Raw genomic sequence first — 15,154 nt, 5'->3', positions numbered from 1 at the left:
TTGAATGAACCCCTTGACTGTGCCACAAGGTTGTGATGGGTGTTTTTGACTATGACCCTGAAGATCAACATCTTTTTTGGCAACAGAGGCATAGGCAGCACCAAAGGCATTTTGTAGGGTCCTTGTGAGCCATCTTCTTTTATGAGTGTGACTTCAGCATGACACATAATTGTTCTTTTTCCACACAAGTGACCACCCAGTGGGCTAAAATATTGCAGAGAGTATCAGTTTTCCCTGAGGACTCATAAAATGGGAGCCAGTGCCTAGTTAAGAAACACAAACAACAATCACAGGCTAAGAATCGTTCCCCTGATCCTAACATCGGTCATGGCTTTTGCTGCAGTGGAGACAGGTAATTCACAGAGACACAAAGATAAGCTATGTTGAGACACGCCACCCACGGCCTCTTTAAAGATGACCTAAATCCCATACTCTTGTTCCTAAATGTCAATTATGCAAACTTCCAACTTGGGTTTGCTAAACCTATAACAGAGGCTCAGTTTAACTCAGTAAATGCATCACAAATCAGCATAGATTAAAGAACATGCTAGCCAGCAAGCAGCAGTTCAAAGTGCATGATGGGTGACTCTGTATATGACTATTTTTGAAAAATTTTGAAAACTGACAAATACATAATAGCATTGGTTGATTACTCCTAAAGTTGCTGGATAAAGTGGTGGAAGAAAAAGATGAGCTCACAGATTCAAATTCCCACCTCAGCTCCCATATAAATGTCCTGAAGCCTCCTATGTGTGCTCTGAGAGAATCTCTTATGTCCTGTAGCCACAAGACTGAGATTGCTGAAAATCAAATGCAGAATCTCGTTCTGTGACTAGCTGAATTACAACACAAGTTGAATTCCCAGTCTTAAAGGTGCCTACTATTAAATAACGTATCCCTGGAGGGTTTGCAGAAATTAATGCCACCACCATGAACTTGAAGGATGCAGGGGTAATGATTTTCAACACATCCCCACTTAACTTGCCTACTCGGCCTATGCAGAAGACAAATAGATCTTGGAGAATGACAGTGGATTATCATAAACTTAACTAGGTGGTAACTACCCTTGCAGCTGCTCTACCAGATGTGGTTTTATTTACTGAGCACATCAATACATTCCCTGGTACCCAGTATGCAACTATAGATCTGGCAAATGCCTTTTTTTCCATCCCAGTCAACAAGGCCCCCCAGAAGAAGTTTGCTTCAGCTGGTGAGACCAGAAATACAACTCACTGTCCTACCTCAGGAGTATATCAACCCTCCAGCCCTATGTCAGAATTTAGTTCATGGAGATCTTGATCACCTTTCCCGTCTACAGATATCATGCTGGTCCATTATATTGATGACATGTTGATTGGACCTAGTGAGCAAGAAGTAGCAACTTCTCTAGACATATTGGTAAGATATTTACAAGCCAGAGGGTGGGAAATAAATTTGACAAAAAGTCAGGGGCTTTCTACCTTGGTGAAATTTCTAGGGGTCCAGCATTGTGGGGCATATCAAGATGTCCCCTGTAAAGTGAAGGATAATTTGCATCTGGCCCCTCCTACAACTAAATGAGAGGCACAATGCCTAGTGGGCCTCTCTGGATTTTGGAGACAACATATATATCATTTAGATGTGTTATTCTGGCCCATTTCCTAAGTGACTCAAAAAGCTGCTAGTTTTGAGAGGTGCCAAGAACAAGAGAAGGCTCTGCAACAGTTCCAGACTGCTGTGCAAGCTGCTCTCCCAATGGTAAATAGGGATGCTTTTGGAGTCTTTGGTAGGTCCCTATCAATGAATTGAAGTGCAGGTCCTTAGGATTTTGGAGCAAAGCCCTGCCATCCTCTGTAGATAACTATTTCCCTTTTTAGGAATAGCTCTTGGCCTGCTACTGGGTCTTAGTAGAGACTGAACACTTAACCATGGGCCACCAAGTTACCATGCAACCTGAGCTGCCCATTATGAACTGGGTATCATCTGACCCACCATGCCATAAAGTTGGGCATGCACAGCAGCACTCCACCATCAAATGGAAGTGGTATATATATGATCAGGTCTGAGTAGGCCTTAAAGGCACAGTAAATTTCACGAACAAGTGGCCCAAATGCTGATGTTTCCACTATTGCCTTCTCTGTCCCTAGCCTGTACCTGTGGCTTCATAGGGAGTTCCCTATGATCAGTTGACAGAGAAAGACTCAGGCCTGGTTTTCAGATGGTTCTGCCTGATAACCATGAAAAAGTGGACAGCTGCAGCACCACAGCCCCTTTTGGGGACATCGCTGAAGAACAGCAGTGAAATGAAATCCTCTCGGTGGACAGAACTTTGAACAATGCACCTGGTTGTTCACCTTGCTTAGATGGAGAAATGACCAGATGTGCAATAATATACTGATTTACAGCCTGTGGCCAGTGGTTTGGCTAGATAGCCAGAGACTTGGAAGGAACATGATTACAAAATTAGTGACAAGGAAATTTGGAGAAGAGGCGTATGGAGAGACGTCTCTGGGCAAAAAATGTGAATATATTTGTGTTCCATATTAATGTTCCACCAAAGCCAGACCTCGGCAGAGGAGTATTTTAATAATCAAATGGATAGGATGACCCATTCTGTGGATACTAAATGGCCTCTTCCCTAGTCACTTGTCATAACAATGGGCTTGTGAACAAAGTGGCCACCATGGCAGGGATGGAGGTTGTGTGTGGGCTCAGAAATACGACCTTCCACTCACCAAGGCTGACCTGGCTACAGCTACTGCTAAGTGCTCAATTTGCCAGCAGCAGAAACCAACTCTGAGTCCCTGATATGGCACCATTCCTCAAGGTGATTGGCCAGCTATCTGGTGGCAAGTTGATTACATCGGACCGCTTCCATCACAGAAGGGGCAGCATTTTGTTCCTACTGGAATAGACACTTATTCTGGATGTGGATTTGCCTTCCCTGCATGCAATGCTTATTCCCAAACTGCCATCCATGGATTTACAGAGTGTCTTGTCCACCATCATCATGTTCCACACAGCATTGCTTCCTTTTTTTTTTTTTTTTTTAATTTTTACTGAGTCAAAATTGATTATGCATATTTTGGGGGGTCCGTCGTTGAGATATGTTGATCAAGTCAATATTACTAGCATATATATTGTTACAAATCATATTTATTCTTTATGCCCCTTGTCCAATCTCACCCCATACCTCTAACCCTCCCCCCACCCCCCCAATTACCCTAGATTTCTTTTCTCCTTTGTTGTCTACCAGTACCCCAAGGGGAGACAGTGGGAAATGAAGAAAGACATGATTTATTTTATGGGATCAGGAGGACATTGTAGGCTGCTGACCTGCAAGGTATCCTAGTTTATTTTAAGTTCCTTTTTATAAGCCAGTGAAATTAACAAATCGTACTAATTAAATCAGTTATGTCTGGTACCAAACTATTTATAGAACAGAACATTTTCAGCTGCCATGGCGCTTAAAGGTTCCTGGCTAACTACTTATCAACAAAACAAGAGCATAAGTTCCTCATTTACAGAGCAAGAGCATAAGTTCCTTATTTACAAAACTCTCAGGGTCCTAGGTTCAACCAAAGGTCAGACCTCAAAGAAAGGCAGAAGGGGGAAGTAGGCAAAAGGGATGCCAGCCTTGCTGGCTCCCCAAGAATGGTAAGGATTCTTTCACCTTGCCACTCAGTACCCCACACTCCTTCTGAAAGAACAGTGGTTACTCTGTTGATTTCTTGCCTAGATGATCTGTCCAATGCTGAGACGTGTGATTAGGTCCCCCAATATTATCATAGAGCAGATGCTTCTTCTGTCACTCTGGAATGGGCTTGTGGAGAGAGACATACTCTTCTTTTCTTTATCTCTGCTGGTGACTCTCCTTGAGTCAATGTACTCCAGTGGCTTGCAGACCATCTGCGTGGTGGTTATGGCATCTAGCCACTTTCGCAGCAGCCATGGTTATTGTGGTGGCTGTGGTGGGCCACCCACATGGAGGTGATGTTTTTGGCATGCTCCTTGGTGCTGGCGGTGTGCTTGGTTTTGTGGGGGGGATCCAGTCCTCAGTTCCATCACAGAGGTCCCGGGCAGGCCCTGAGGCCCTGGCACAGTGTGCCTTGTTGTGGGGGGGGGGGGTCCTGTCCCCAGCTCCATGCATCAGTCCCCAAGGTGCTGGTGCAGTGTGCCTGGTAGAGGGGAGAGGGGTCCGGTCCCCAAACTTCATTCCTTAGGACCCTTATATATACCTTTTTATATATATACTCATATATCCACCCTATTAGCTCTATTTCTTATGAGAATTCTGATTAATACAGCTCTTATATGTAGGTCATTGATCCATTTTGAATTAATTTTTGGGTATCTACTGAGGTAAGGATCCGATTTCATTCTTTTGCACATGATTATCCAATTGTCCCAGCATCATTTGTGGAAGAGACTGGTCTTTCCCCACTAAATGGTCTTGGTACACTTGTCAAAACTTAATTAGCCCTGGACGTTTGGGATTGTTAAACTCTCAATTCTATTTATTGCCCTATATGTTTATTCTTATGCCAGTACCACAGTCTTTTGATTACTGTACCTTTGTTGTATGTTTTGACATTGGGAAGTGTGAGTCCTCCAACTTTTTCTTTTTCAATGTTGTTTTGTCCACTTGAGACCACTTGAAATTCCACATGAATATGAGAACAAGCTTTTTCATTTCAGCCAAAAAATCTATTAAAATTTTGATAGGGATTGCAGTGAATCTATGGATTACTTTGAGTACTACTGATATCTTAACAATACTGTCTTTCAATTCATGAACATGGGATGTCTTTACATTAAAGTATTAAATTTCTTTTAGCACTGTTTTGTAGTTTTCATTGTCCAAGGCTTTCACCTCCTTGGTTAAATTTATTCTTAGGTATTTTATTCTTTTTGATGCTATTGTAAATGAAATTTTTTTCTTAATTTTCTTTTCAAATGTTTCAAATAAATTGCAACTGATTTTTCTGTGTTAATCTTGTACTAACTTTACTGAATTTGTTTATTAGATACAGTAGCTTCTCTGTGGATTTATTGGGATTTTCTACATATAGAATCATGTCATCTGCAAATAGAGAAAGTTTTACTTTTTCCTTTCCAATTTGGATGGCTTTTATTTCTCTTTCTTACCTTATTGTTCTGGCTATGGCTTCCAGAACTATGCTGAATAGCAGTGATGAAAGTGGGCATCCTTTTCTTGTTCCTGATCTTAGGGGGAAAGAAAGCTTCATTCTTTCACCATTAAGTATGATGTTAGCTGTGAGTTTTTCATAAATAATCTTTATCATGTTAACAACGTTCTCTTTTATTCCTAGTTTTCTGAGTGCTTTTTATCATGAAAGTCGGTCAAATTTTGTCAAATTATTTTTGTGTCTATTGAAATGATGTGTGATTCCCCCCCCCCTTTGCTCTATTAGTGTGGTATGTTATGTTGATTTTCTTTTGTCACATTCCTGGGATAAAACTCTTGCATTCCTGGGATAAACACCACTTGGTCATGGTATATAATCCTTTTCATGAATTACTGAATTTGGTTTCTTAGTACTGTACTGAGGAATTTTGTATCTACATTCATAGGAATATTTCCCTATGTAATTTTCTGTTATTTTGTTGTGATATCTCTGGTTTTGGTATCAGGGTAATTCTGGCCTCATAGAATGTGTTTGGAAGTATTCACTCTTCTTTTATCTTTATAAAAAGTGTTTTAAAAGGATTGGTGTTAATTCTTTAAATGTTTGATAGAATTTACCAGTGAAGCCATCAGGTCCTAGACTTTTCTTTTCTGGGAGGTTTTAGATATTAATATAGTCTCTTTACTTTGTATAAATCTGTTAATAATTTTTTCTATTTCTTCTTCAGTCAGTTTGGTAATTTGTTTAAGCATTTGTACACTTCATCTAGGTTACCTAATTTGTTGGCCTTCAAATGTTCATAGCACTCTTTTATAATCCTCTTAATTTCTGTAGATTTGGTAGTAATGTTCCCACTTTTCCCCTGCTTTTAGTTAATTGCATCTTTTTATATTACTCATTCTAGCTAAAAGTTTGTCAATTTTGTCAAAGAACCAACTTCTGGTTTCACTGATTTTATCATTTTTTTCTATTCTCTATTTTGCTTATCTCTTATTTAATCTTTATCATTTTCTTCCTTCTGTAGGCTCTGGGTTTGGATTGCTCTTCTTTTTCTAGTAACTCAGCTATACAGTTAGTTTGTTCATTTGAGAGCTTTCTTTTTAGTGTGTGCATTTATAGGTATAAATGTCCCTTGGAGGACTGCTTTAGCTGTAGCTCATATGTTTTAGTATGTTTTGTTTGTTTTCATTTTTCAAAATATTTCTAATTTCACTAGTGATTTCTTTTTCCCATTGGTTGTCTTGGAGTGTGTTATTTCCACATATTTGCAAAGTTTCCAGTTTTCCTTCTGTTATTGATTTCTAGCTTCATTCCATTGTGGTCAGAAAGGATACTCTGTGATTTCAATCTTTTTAAATTTATTGAGAATTGCTTTATGGCCTAACATATGGTCTATCCATGTGTCCTCAAGAAGATATATTCTGCCACACTTGGTCAGAGTGTTCTGTATATGTCTGTTGGGTCTAGTTGGTTTACACTGTTGTTTAAGTCCTCTATTTCCTTGTATAATGTTATTTCCTACTTATATTCTGTCTGGATATTTTATCCATTATTGAAAGTGAGGTATTAAAGTCTCCAACTATTATTGTAGAACTATCCATTTCTCCCTTCAATTCTGTCAATGATTGCTTCATATCTTTTTGGGTTCTATTATTTGGTACACAGATGTTTGTAATTGTTATATCTACTTGATGAATTGACCCTTCTATCAATGTATAATGTTTTTGTCTCTTATAAGAGTTTAACTTAAAATCTATTTTGTCTTATATTAGTATAGCCACCACACCTCTCTTTTGATTATTATTTGCACGGAATATCTTCTCCATCTTTTCACTTTAAAATTATTTGTATCTTGGATCTAAACAGTCTCTTGTAAGCAGCATATAGTTGGATCGTGATTTTTTAACCCATTCTGCCAATTTCTGCCTTTTAATTGCAGAGTTACCCATTTACATCTAAACTGATTACTGATAATGATCTTACTTCCACTATTTGTTTTCTATAAGTCATATCTTTAAAATTTTGATCCCTCAGTTCCTCCAATAATACTTCCTGTGTTCAAATGATATTTTTTCTAGTGTACCATTTTGACTCCCTCTTAATTTTATTTTCTGTATATTTTTTATTTATTTCCTAAGTGGTTACCATGGGAATTACAGCTAACATCCTAAAATTCTAATTATCTAGTTTTTTTTTTTTATAGTTTTTTTAAATTTTTTTATTTTTTTATTTTTATTTATTTATTTATTTATTTTTCGTGACCGGCGCTCAGCCAGGGAGTGCACTGGTCATTCTTATATAGGATCCGAACCCACGGCGGGAGCGTTGCCGCGCTGCTAGCGCAGCACGCTACCGAGTGCGCCACGGGCTCAGCCCCTAATTATCTAGTTTGAATTGATAACAACTTACTTCAATAGCATATATTAACTGTTCCTATCCACATACATCCCACCCTTTATTTTGTTATTGTCACAAATTACAACTTTATATATCATGTTCCCCTTAACATATAATTATAATTATTGCTTTAAGCACCTGTCCTTTAAATAATATAAGAAACAAAAAGAGGCATTAAAAAATATATTACTAGTTTTTATGTTTAACTATGTAGTTACCTTTACCAGTGATATTTCTTTGCATTGCTTTGTTACCATCTAGTGTGCTTTCATTTCAGCCTGATGGCCTCCCTTAAAGCAATTTTTGTAAGGCTGGTCTTGACAAACTCCCCTAGCTTTTGTTTATCTAAGAACATCTTATTTTTTCCTTCATTTTTTGAAAAAATTCTTAGTGGACAGTTTTTTCTGACAGCATTTGAAAAATATCACCTCACTGCCTTTTTGCCTCCATTGTTTCTAATTTAGAAATCAGATAATAATCTTATTAAGAATCATTTGTACATTCTCTCACTGCTTTTAAGATTCTCATTTTGCTTTTGCTTTCAGAAGTTTGATTATAATGGCTTTTGTTGTGGATCTCTGAGTTCATCCTGCTTGGAGTCTTTTGAGCTTCTTGGATTTCTAGCTTTCATCAAATTTCTTTCAACAAATTTGAGAAGATTTTGGTCATTCATTCTTCAAATAATCTTTCTCCATCTTTCTCTTTTCTTCTTCTGGAACTCCCATAATGTGTGTGTTGGTTAGTTGATGGTGTTCCATAGATTCCTTAGGTTCTGTTCATTTTCATTCATTCTTTTTTCTTTCTGCTCCAAAGACTAGGTAAATTCAATTGCCCTATCTTTAAGTTTGCTGATTCTGTGATCTTCCTGTTCATATCTCCTGTTGAATCTCTCTAGCATTTTTCAATTCAGTTATTGTATTTTCAGCTCCAGCTTCTGTTTGGTTCTTTTTAATATAATTTTTATCTTCTTATTGATATCCCCCTACTTGTTCATACATTTTTCTTCTTTAGTTCTTTGTCTATGATTTAACTTTGAGCATTTTTAAGATAGTTAATTTAAAGTCTTTGTCTAGTAAGTCCCATGTCTGGACTCCTCAGGGATGTTTTCTATCAAGTTTTTAAAATCTTCTTTTCGTATGAATTGGTCATATTTTCTTGCTTCTTAGTGGGTTTTGTAATATTTTGTAGAAGATTTGTACTTCCTCCCAGGGATTGCTATTGCTGATTGTTGAGGTATGGAGTAATCCACGCATTTAGTGATTTTTCCAAAATATTTTTTGCAAAGACTATATTTCTTGTCATGTGTGTTCACTGAAGTCTGTGTTCCATTATCTCCAGGGTCAGTTAGTGACCTGACAAAGAGTTCCCTAAATTCCTGGATCCAGTAAGAAAAAAGAAAAAAGTGTCTTACCTCTTTAAATTATTTTGGCAGATGCTACCCAAGAAGCTTGTTCAGCCCAACAGGGTTAAAACAAGGGGTGGCCTATGTGCCAGTCTGTCAGTGAACTGGCAGGTGCATCAAAACCCAACCATGATTATCATAGCACAAGGTACTTATTGCTCAGCCTGGCCCCAGCAAACCACATTAGAATCATAAGCAGCATCCCCATGACTGCCTGCTGTGGGGATGGGCTTGGGGGCTGAAAATTGTTATCCAAATAATGAAATTCAGCAATATATATAAGACTCTTCTTCATTAAGCAATCTCCTAGATGCTACAATTGTTTGAGTAGACTCTAGAGTGCTGGAATAGTTGATTCTTTTATTTATTTATTTGTTTGTTTATTTATTTTTTATGAAAATTCATGAGATACAAAGCTGATTGTCCCCCTTCCTGCCCATGATATGGGGGCCAGATTCATACTTGGGGCATAACCATTACCAGAAATTACTTTTGTACCCTTTGTCCCCTCCCAATTATCCCCCAATCTCCCTCCCCTTCCCCCTCTCCCCTCAACTCCAATTTGTAGCCCTAGGAATGTTCCTTCCCTCTGTTGGATCACGGCACTACTGTGGTCTTTCTTTCCTGCCTTCCTTTCTCTCTTAGCTCCCGCATATGAGTGAGTACATGAGGTATTTATCCCTCTGTGCTTTGCTTGTTTCACTCAACATAAGTTTCTCCAGGTTCATCCATGTTGTTGCAAATGGGAGTATTTCATTCTTTTTTATAGCAGCGTAGTATGAAATAGTTGATTCTGACAGTTCTTGTCAGCTCAATAGTTGTTCTGGATAAAGAAGTGATTCCTGGAGAGTTCTACTCCTGCCATCTTTTGCCAAAAGAATGTCACCCCATTCACTTACTTTTAACCTACCTATATCACTATATTCTAAATTAATTTCTTGGTGACAGTATATAGGGTATAGCATACGGTATGTAGATATAATTTTTATCCACTCTGCCAGTCTTGCCTTTTAATTGGTATATTCGGACCAATTACACTTGATGCAATTTACTGGCAATTTAGAATTTATCTGCCATTTTATTATTTGTGTTTGTTCCCTTTGTATAGTTTTAAGTGGTTGTTCTAAGGCATACAGTATATGAGGGTACTTGAAAAAGTTCGTGGAAAAATAGAATTAAAAGATAATGTGAATCTTTCCACAAACTTTCTGAAGTACCCATGTTCATATGTAACTTATCATGGCCCACTAGTATTAACATTTTGTCAATTCAAATGAAATGGCATTCTGCTTAAAGGAACACTTCATTCACAAAACAAGAATATCAAGATGAAAAGGAAGTCAGAAAAGCAAATACTATCAAAAAAGGCAAGTGCAACAATATCAAGAGCAGGCTAATTAGAAGCACTGAAGGAGACCTGTGGTTGCTGCATGGTTTTAAAAGGAAAAAATTCACCAAGAAAAAATTTCATTAATTTCTATAGATCTAAATAAAATAGCTTCCAATTATATTAAACAAAATTTGATGGAACTATTTGGAGAAATGTTTTCTAATGTGATTATACATTTATTTAGTACACCACCACTTACAGAAATGGAAGTGTTAAGTTTTGAAAAATAATTAAGATTTATTTCTCCTGCTGGGGTGTATACATCAGTGTTGGTTCTATTAATGTTATTTACATCTACCTTTACATCACAGATCTAATTTTATGTGTTAAACATATCAGAAATATACATTAATAAATAAAATGAAACAAATCATTAATGGAAAACAATAGGAGAATAAGGCAACTATACAGAAAAATATAAAAACTAACAACTTTTATATATTAATTTTGCTATAATATTGTTGATATAAATATATACATATTCACACAATAAACACTCGCTTTAAAATACACACGAAAATTTAGAGCTTGACCAGATTCAAAACTAAACTTTATGAATTAGAATGGGAAAAATTACAAAAAACATAACTGACTACAGCACTAAAAAATTAAACGTTAAACACTAGGAGACTGCAGAAATGAATATATACATTTAGCCATTTGTAAGCACTCTTTGCGGTTATTTTTGCCAAAAGAGAAAATTAAAATTACAAGTCAATAGAAATGAACTTTCAGAAGAACAGTAAAAAGAAGATAAATTGAATTATGATTAAATAAGTGTGAAAATGCAATAAAATGAAAATTAGAGTAGATTAATATAAACAGAAAATAATAAAATTTAAAATAAAAAACACACTGAAGAGATATTTAAAAGCATAAAGCTGCTTCTTTGATAAAAAAAATTTTTTTAAGTGGCAAGAACATTAACAAAGAGATGTACAGTAAAAAAGAGACATAGTCACAAGCATAGAGGGTATTAAGTTCTTAATTTACTTCTAGAAATAAATATGCCCCAAGGTTTGTACGTTTTGTCTAGACAGAGCACACATACATAGACAGATATAGGTTTACATCTGTTAGTGAGTCTTAAAAATAATTTTCTTTGCATTTGTTTTATTTATTTATTTGGTAATATTCACCTAAATTTAATTATTAACATAGATGTTAATAGTATGTTAGGTATTATGACACATAACTTTTTTTCTGGTATGTGTATGTGAAGTATTTTTTACTCTGGTATACAGACCATAAACATCTAAAAATAATACACTTAAGGGTGAAAAGTTAGGTGTTACTCACTATCACTAGGGTTTGAATATTTTCCACCAAAATGTAAATCAGTGAGAAGGGTGGCATTATTTTAACTTTTGCAAATCTCTTTTAACATCTAGTTTAATAGAAGACAGATGCTATTTTATATGTGCTTCTACATTCAATCTGTTAAGATAAATGAAGAAAATCTGGCCTCACACAGATATATAGTTAGAATATGGAGGAGTATTGTAATGGCACTTTAAGATAATTGTCTATATTATTCTTTGATAGTACATCAAAAACCAACAATTCTTAAAGGTTATTTGCAATGTGGAATTGGACCTTTATTTCCTAAATTAAAATCCATTTGTCTGTCTTATACTTAAAATGGATCTCTTACCCATGAATGATTTTGCAGTGTCACGTATTAATCATTTGGAAAATGATTCAATGAGTTAGGCAGATCTTCCAAAGTTGATAAATTTCATTTTACAGTATTACAAAATCATATTCACTAATGTCACCACCAATCTCATCACAAAGAACTAAGAATTGGGAAGCTGTCAGGTTTATGGAGGCAGATACTTGTTTCTCAAAATTCAAAATTTTACCTGAAATTCAAATTAGCAAAAAATTACTGTCAGTTTTTAAAAATCATTTCATTTTTGGCTGGCCAGTTAGCTCACCTGGTTAAAACACAGCCTTATAATACCAAAGTCACAGGTTCGGATCCCCATACTGGCCAGCCACAAAAATTAAAAAATAAAAATCACTTCATTTTTGACAAAATGTCTACCAAATATCCAAATGTGAATCACCACAGTTTGTCAGTTATTTTGTCAAATAAAAATGGTGTCAATAAAAAAGTGACCAGTTCATCTCACAACTCAGTCACAGAAGTGTATTTCCTTGAAACATCCTATCTTATTTCAACACACTAAAGGGCTTTATGTGCATTTCCTATTTCATTGCCCAAAATATTTAAAAGATGTGTACATATCTATTTCAATGTTCCTAATTGTGACACTGTAGTATAGTTTTGCAATGTTACCATTGGGGTAAATTCAGCAAACAGTACATGGAATCTTTCATATCATTTTTTTTTTTTTGGACCGGTAAGGGGATCGCAACCCTCGACACGGTGTGGTCAGCACCACGCTCAGCCAGCGAGCGCACCGGCCATCCCTATATAGGATCCGAACCCGCGGCCTCAGCGCTGCCAGCGCCGCACTCTCCCGAGTGAGCCACGGGGCCAGCCCTCCCATATCATTTCTTATAACTGCATGTGAATCTATGATTATCTCAAAATAAAAGTGTAATTAAAAATTTTTGGTGGAAGGACTGAGACAATAAAATCAATTTTTCTTGCTTTATAAAGAACATTCTTAAGTGGAACTGGCTTTTTTCTTTTTTTTTTTACTGAAAGTTTGTGGTGGTGAAGAATACAATAACTACTAGTATAATTTGGTGACACTGCCTTGATTTGTGCTAAGGCCCCAGCAGCTTTACCCACCATTGCTTTTGCACCATCAGTGCAAGTTTCAAAACAATGGAAAAAAACAATACCTTAGCAGTATTAGGAAATTTGTGTTAACCATGCAGATCCCCTGAAAATGTCTCAAGTCACCCAAATATTATCTGAACTCACGTAGATAACCACTGTTACATAATAATGAATTAAAATAAAATGAAATGAAATAGTTATTTTAAAATTTGCTACCACCTCTTTTAAAATGAAACATTTTAATGGTGACCAGAATACACATGGATTTGAGGTGATATCCATTGTTTCATATGGTTTATCATCTTTTCTTCAAAATTTCTCCATGTAATATAGTCTAATACTTACTATGGGAGTGGTAGGATGGACAGTGTTTGCTCTGGGATACTTTTTCTGTTTGTTTTAAATATCTAGAGCTGTCACCTAAGAATATGGAAGATGAGGCACTAGTGAATGGCTCTCCAGTCACAGATTGGAAAAAAATAAAAACAAAAGCCTGAGAAGAATTTACATATCTTATTACTATGTGGTGCTTGCCTCCTAATCAGCTTCCAAGTTTGCATGCAGATTTTGGCAACAGGCCAGGCCTAGGTGAACAACTCGGGTTACCTGCTGCAAAATTTTGAGAGGTTCTGAGCAAAGGGCCTACCAACAGTCCCAGAAGCAGCTGCACCAGCCCCTTCACTGCAGGCCTGCCTAGCAGACCTGCCCACTGTCCAGCTGCTGGATGGGCCCCTTACTGCAGCCCCGCCTAGAAGCCTTGTCCATTTCCTGAGAAGTGGCTCAGCAGCTCCACCCTTGGCAGTACAGCTCCTGAACTGCAGAGGGAAGCATAACCTCACATCGGGCCCCAAGAACTAGCACAACAGAAGGGCCACTGGCAGACACACAATCAGCTAGCTGAGCCAATGTGCTCCTATGCCCCTGACATGGGTTTAAGAATGAGCAGGGGTGGGGGCCTAGGCTAAGTCAAAGGATGGAACTTCTTTCTAACCCTTTCTCATAAAATTTCCAGTTCTCTCTGGTTTCTGCTCCATAGAAACTATTTCCCAGGGTTTGTATCTCTTTAAATCTATTTGAGTCTTCATGTAATATCTCTGCTCTATTTTTTTAAGCATTTTTAACAATTTAATGAAAATCTTTTAGTTTTGTGGATGAATTAAATTATAAACTGCAAGGGGGCTGGCCAGTTGGTTAGAGCATGGTGTTATAACACCAAGGTCAAGGGTTCAGATCCCCATACAGGCCAGCCACCAAAAAAAAGAAGACCTAAAAAGGGGGCGAGAGAGAGGGGCATTGGGGAGAAGTTGGGTGAGGTGCATGGGGAATAATTTGAGGTGGTGGGCATGCTGATAGCATTGATTTGCTCACGACATCTCAGGCACAGGTGCTGATGGTCAGCTCCTGTCCCAGAAATATGTATAATCAATAAAAAAAAAATTTTTTTTTAAATCTACAATATTCTTTCTAAAAGTTAAAATCCAGTGGAAGGTACATGTTTAATTTTGGAATCCTTATTTCTGGGACATGATTTTATGGAAAAGAATAATTAAATTCAAAAGGATTAAAACTCAAAAGGTATTTTTCTATTGAGAAGGAGTAAGAAAGTCAGTCCAGGAATTGCCGTGGGGAAAGGATGAGAAAGGGAGGGTGTGCCAACTACTCCATCTAAGACAATACTTTATAATTTTTTTACCAGGTCTTCTCACCATACTCATACTTACTTAGATGTCGAATAAAAATTAAGACTCTTACATTTCATGCCATTTTGGATAGTGATTTCCTAATTCTAATTCCTTTGAATAATAAGACCTTAGGATCTTCATTTATTTTTTTTTCCCCTGAACTGACAGCCAGTGACGCTAACACTGAATCATAATTGCCATTTTCACACTAATTTGAAGCCCTGCTTGATCACATTCTAAATGCTCATATATAGATGGGTTTGTTTTCTATTTTTTTATATGGTTCTAAACATCTATACTAAATACTGATATCTGGGCAAAGGCATGTTATTACACAATTTCAATATTTTCCTACCCACTCTTGGAAATTTTATTTTCCAAATATAATCAAGAATC

Source organism: Cynocephalus volans, chromosome 10 (genome assembly GCF_027409185.1).
Source record: "Cynocephalus volans isolate mCynVol1 chromosome 10, mCynVol1.pri, whole genome shotgun sequence".
Taxonomy (NCBI): Eukaryota; Metazoa; Chordata; class Mammalia; order Dermoptera; family Cynocephalidae; genus Cynocephalus; species Cynocephalus volans.
This window is presented reverse-complemented; position numbering follows the sequence as displayed.